Genomic DNA, 6,525 nt, shown 5'->3' with positions numbered 1-6,525 from the left:
TAGCAATTTAACGTTTTTTTAGGGACCTGATTGGAAAATTACTAGATCTATAAGAATTAATATAAACTTTACCCATTAAAAAAACTGGCTGTAATATGTGATGTAGAGTGATGAAATTATGGAGGAACTTGAAGTTTTCAAGTGGAGCCAGCCACCGTTTTCTCTACCCCACTTAAATTACACACTAACCCAACCGAGTCAACCGACACGGCAACGCTAAATTCTTTCTTAATTTTTCTTTCCATTATCTTGTTATTTGGCATTATTTTTTTTATTTTATTCATTTTTTCTTGGTGGGCTTCTTAATTAGCTTCCTTCCTTTGCGTTGCCACTTTAAATACATGTCCTCGCCTGCAATGAGTTACCACTACTAACCATATCAAGTGTCTCCTTCTGTAACCTTCTCTTAGAGAAAACGAAAGACAAACTTCTTTAATTTCTCTTCATTAATCTTCTCCGATTTCCAGTTCATCCTTGATTTTTTGCTAATGGGTTGTGGTGCAACATGTTGGCAAGTACTTGTTTATGTTACATTTTGTTGTACATTGGTTTTTGTTAATGCCGAGGATCCTTACAGGTTCTTCACCTGGAATGTTACCTACGGTGACATATATCCACTTGGTGTAAAACAACAGGTTTGTGCATTGGTTTTTCGTCTGCAAAAGTTGTAATGTAACGATTCTTTCTCTTGGTTGATCTTATAAAAAGATGTTTTTTTTTAATGGTATTTTGTGTGCAGGGGATTCTGATAAATGGACAATTTCCAGGGCCGGATATCTATTCCGTTACCAACAATAATCTCATCATCAATGTTTACAATAGCTTGCCGGAGCCATTTCTCATTTCTTGGTAAGAGTTCTCTTCAAAGTTCTGTCAGCGTCGTTTGAAGTTTCTCCAGGCAATGGTGTGATGAAGTGGAAACTGTCGTCATAGCATTTCTAGAGGGGTCTTTCAGTTATCGTGTCACACGTTTTTCTTTATTTTATAAAATAACTTTATTCTCCAATTAACAAGGTTGGAATAGGGAAGTCCCCCTCCCATTTAGTCCCGTTTCACAATTTATATTTAGTGCATAAAGTTATAACAGCGACTATAGTTTATGAGTAATATATGAAAACGATTTGTACCAATTATATATATTGAAATTAATATCTAAATCACTATTAAAACTTTACATTATACTACTCTTTTTGAAGTATCCTATGTAGTCTTGGGAAGTGTTTAATTGAATTTTTACACGTTTTGGCGATTCAGCAGTTGCACAAACACGCTAAGGCACCGCACCTTCTTTACGTGACATTTGGTTAGAGTTATCAGCACACTCACGTAATTAGGTTAATTGATGATATCAGTAGTGCTTTACGTGGTCAAGCCAAAAGTTAAATTATAAAGCCAGCACGGATTTAGAATTTAGCGGCAAGATCAAGATTCCGAAGGTGAGTTTAGACATCTTCGAGCCCAAGCAATGATCATACGATTGAGTCCAAGTAGCCCACATAAATTATGCCTAACTTTCCGGCCGTGGAGTCTAGATGTCGACATATTTGCTCAAATGTCTGTAATTTAGTTGTTGTGTTTGCTGGGGTATGATCAACATGAATTATAGAAAACAGCTGTAAAAGTTGACCTCTGGAAAAACAAAATCTGTGAAGTGCTGTCCAAGCCAAGATTGACTTTAGCGTTTGCCAATCAAGGATGAAATTTGATACGTGATAGTTTGGCTGATTGGCCACGAGTCGAGCCTAGACTTTCTCATCTGTGTTTTTTTTGGAAATAATTTTGACTTGATATGCTTTTTACGTGGGTTTGGGACTGAAATTGGGAAAAATGAAACAGGAACGGTGTCCAGCAAAGGAGGACCGATTCATACGAAGATGGAGTATATGGAACGACATGTCGCAATCCCTCCGGGCAAGAACTTCACTTACATTTTACAAGTGAAAGATCAGATTGGCAGCTTCTACTACTACCCATCTCTTGCATTCCATAAGGCAGCTGGTGGGTTCGGAGGCATCAGGATCCTTAGCATGGCCGCTAATTCCTGTCCATTCCCTGAACCTGCTGCATTGATTTTTACTGTTCTTATTGGAGATTGGTACAAGGCCAACCACACGCGTATATTGACAAAACTATGAATACACACCACCTGTCAAGAAGTAATAACTAGCTTCTTCAAATTTTATGTGATTTTGCTCACTAGTAATGAATTTGCAATGCTATTCCACTAATTTCAGGCATTGAAGGCCATTTTAGATCGTGGTCACAAGCTTCCTCTCCAGATGGCAATCCTGGTCAATGGTCGCGGACCCAATCAGACATATTTCACATTTCAACCTGGTAATTTTTTGAGCCATGGTGATAGTTTATGGCGTGTTTCAGACCTTAAGAGACTTGGAAAGTTCAGAATGTAATGAATCATGGACATTGCATTTCTTATTGCAGGAAAAACTTACAGGCTCAGGATATCTAATGTGGGGCTCCAACATTCTCTCAATTTTCGCATTCAAGGCCACAAGATGAAGCTAGTTGAAGTTGGAGGGCACTCACACTGTTTCAGACTACGTATTTCATCTTGCACTGGATGTCCATGTCGGTCAATCCCTACTCGGTGTTGTCACAGCTGATCAGACAGCTCAGGACTATTACATTGCTGTCTCTACTCCGTTTCACCACCAAGATCCTGACCACCACTGCCATACTTCACTACAGCAATTCTGCCAAAAAAAGTGTCCGGTCCAATCCCTGGTGGACCAAACCACCCGAAATCGACTGGTCTCTTAACCAGCTTCGTTCAATTAGGCGAGTCCCCTGTAATTCATTACTGATTCCTGACATTGCGACTGACTTGACAATGTTTTAACATTTCAACGTGAATAATTGTTGTGACATTTTTCATACGTTCATCATTCCAGGACAAATCTGACAGCAAGTGGACCAAGACCAAAATCACAAGGATCATATCACTATGGAATGATTTAACCTCACCAGAACCATCAAGCTAGAAAGCTCTGCAGCTCAAGTTAATGGCAAGCAGAGATATGCAGTTAACAGCGTCTCATTTGTTCCTGCCGACACCCCTCTTAAGATTGCTGACTACTTTAAGATCGGAGGTGTTTTCCGCGTCGGAAGCATGCCAGACCATCCAACCGGCAAGAAAATGTACCTCGACACATCTGTCTTGGGTGCTGATTTCAGGGCCTTTGTTGAGATCGTGTTTCAGAACCCATGAGAACATTGTCCAGAGCTGGCACATCAATGGATATTCCTTCTGGGTAGTCGGGTAAGAACTTGAGAACTTTGTACCCTACATAAGTGGGTCTATTTAAATACATTTGATTATGCTTCTAACTTGTTTAAATATACAGTATGGATGGAGGGGTGTGGACTCCAGCTAGCCCGTAATCAATACAATCTCAGGGATGCGGTTTCGCGCTGCCACGACTCAGGTGAGATACTTTCTCTAGTATTCAGTTCTGATCACCATGCTTCAGTGTAACAAAGATTTGACAAATTATGGCTGCTGCTGTTGTTGCAGGTGTATCCCAAGTCATGGACTGCTATCTACATTGCACTTGATAATGTTGGAATGTGGAACATCAGGACTGAATTCTGGGCAAGACAATACCTTGTCAGCAATTTTATATGCGTGTTTACTCACCGGTTGAGTCACCACGAGATGAATATCCAATTCCAAGAACGCCCTTCTTTTGCGGAGAGCCATTGGCAGAAGAACCAGATCTCTATAGACGAACAGTACTGTTACCCCACTGTACAAGACCCTAACTCAGGGTCCCATTCTTTTGTTACAAATATTTGTATTTGGTTACTAGAAGATGTTTCATTTTTATAATAATTTTGGATGTCTTATTCTTTTGTGATGAATTACAAGATTTAAGCTTCAATGTCTTCCACAATATTCTGCTAAAAAATATATAATATTTTGTACTTCAATAATACTTAACACATAAATTAGCTGTCCTCCCGCTGCATTCTTATCGAATTTTTACTCAATTTATGTTTAGGTTCTTCGTGGATGCTTTTGGTTGCCATTTTGATAATAGTTCGCACCAATCTTATTTTACAAAAAATTTCAAAGTTTTCTAAAAAATATTATTAATTCAATAAACATGTGAGATAATAACATTTATACATTATTAAACAACCATCTAGCTAAAGAACTATATGATTTCATTTTACTTCTATTTTTCTTAATTCCTTATATAATTGTTTGCATTACTATTTTCATGTTAGAAATTTAATTAGACCAAATTTATTAATTGTGTTCATAACATTTACTATAACATTATTTTAATTGAAACTAACATAAAAATACTCAGTATACTGCTCTCGAATTAATTAATTCACGTATAATATAGTTTTCTCTAAACTTCTAATTAATTATTTTTAAAAAAAAAATTAAATGTCTCAAGTTCATATAATTTTTATTAAGGTGTAAAAATGTTCTTTCAATAATTTGATGTACCTTTGGTGTTTGTATGATAATTAAGTTCATGACGTATATGAAAGCCATCATTATGACAGATGGCTATAGCGGTTTTCCCTAGTCTCACTGGCAATGCTTCAAACACGCAGGCAAGACCGATAATTATGCTTTGAGAGATGGGATGGGCTGAATGTTGCGCGGAACTTGGTCTGTTTGGGATTGCTGTAAAATGGAGGCGGTTTATATATATATTTAGATAGTTTTAATATAAATAACCAATTAAAAATAAAAAAAAAAAAATATATTATTTTGATATATTTATGAAATATTTTAAAAAATAATCACTATAATATTTTTAAACAATTTCTAAAAATATTAATAATCTATACCAACTTTTTAAAAGAAGTGAGAGGAATCAATTAGAAGATTGTTTGTGATTATGGTAATATTTATTTTTTAAAATATTTTTTTTTATTGAGAAATATATTAAAATAATATATATTTTTATTTTTTAAAATTTATTTTTGACGGTATTAGTATTTATAATCATAAAAATAATTTAAATAAATAAATTTACAAAAATTTTTTAAAAATTTTTAAAAATACATTTTTAAATACAAATACAAATAGAATTCTATTATTAAGAAAGATTGCCCTGATGGCCACCTGCCTAGGAGAGACGGGTTGGATTCTTCGCATTAGGAACATATATGATTGCTATGGCAAGAGCAGGAACTTGAATTTTTACAACTGTTAAAAAAAAAAAAGCGAATAGACAAATAAAATTTAATTTTTTTGCGGGATTGCAATAAAGCATTTTACTGGCCAAATAGTCCTTAATTTGAATGGTTTAATTAAAAAATCTTCAAATTCAGGGCCAGAATGTAAACTTTCAAAGTTTTAGGTGCCATCCCCTCTCCCTGAAGCTTCCTGGTACCTCCCTCTACTCAGATGAACAATATAACAGCCTCCTTGGTTCTATAAGTAGAATTGATATTGTGGAATTAAGTATGATTTGCAAAACGACAGCACTTCAACGGAGCATTCAAATTTTGTTCAAAAGCCAAAAAATTTTTGATATGATATATGAAATAACTATATAGATATTTTATACAATGTATACATTTCTATAAATATCCTATATATTTATAAGATATTTATTTCTAAAAATTCTATAAACAGTTTTTATTCTCTAGATAAAGGTCGGGCAACCTGGCTCCTCTCTCTGAGATCAAACTCTTCAATCAATATAAAAATAAAAACAACACACTATTATATAAAGATTAAATAAAGTTTAAGGAATATTTAAACTTAGAGAATATTTATTTTTTCCATGTCACTTGTGAGAAACTGAACAAAAATCAATTCAGTCATGTGCTTTATTAAAAGCTTTTTCCCATGAATTTTTTTTCAAAAATTTGGAGCTCCAAAATTGGGGACCCCATCTTGTTTTTTTTTCAAGCAACTAGTCTTACAAACCTATACCAACAAACATGCCACTAGCTAAGACAATGTGTATGCCTTGGCTATGCCCTAAGTGGCTACGCTAGAAGTTTATTTCCATGTGACTACACCCATTTGCGACGCCTATAGGTTATGGTTATATGACTATGTCCATGGGGCTACGCTCCACGATTATATATCAAGTCTATACCCACAAACTACTTTTATGGAGGCTTGCATATAAAATAGGTGACATCAGACTGAGTGCGTTGATGACACACAAAAGAAACATTCCTCCTGTAATTTACCCTTGCAGGTCAAGTTCTTGAAACACATTTTATTCTGGCATGACTTAAGAGGCTCTAAGAATATGAAAAACTATACATATGCTTCTATATTAATTTACATACCTTTATAAATGTCCTAAATATTTATAAGATATTATATTAAATATCTTAAATAATTTCTTAAAAATATTTACTTAAAAAAAAATCTATATCAACATAGCTTTATCTCTCTAGATAACGGCTCGGTCATAATTTATACTAAAACTCTATATTTTTAGGACAACATATATAAAAAAAAATATAAGTCTGGATACAAGAATTAAATAAGCTTAAAAAATATTTAAGCTCTGA

General features: G+C 34.5%; 1 pseudogene; it reads left to right on the top strand.

The window, feature by feature from the left end:
- The first annotated feature begins 332 nt into the window (after positions 1-332).
- Positions 333-2,135, top strand: LOC118036278 (L-ascorbate oxidase homolog; annotated as a pseudogene).
- The last annotated feature ends 4,390 nt before the right edge of the window (positions 2,136-6,525 follow it).

Source organism: Populus alba, chromosome 4, assembly GCF_005239225.2.
Source record: "Populus alba chromosome 4, ASM523922v2, whole genome shotgun sequence".
Classification (NCBI taxonomy): Eukaryota; Viridiplantae; Streptophyta; class Magnoliopsida; order Malpighiales; family Salicaceae; genus Populus; species Populus alba.
Note: the sequence above shows the minus strand (reverse complement) of the source record. Positions and strands in the feature narration are given on the sequence as shown.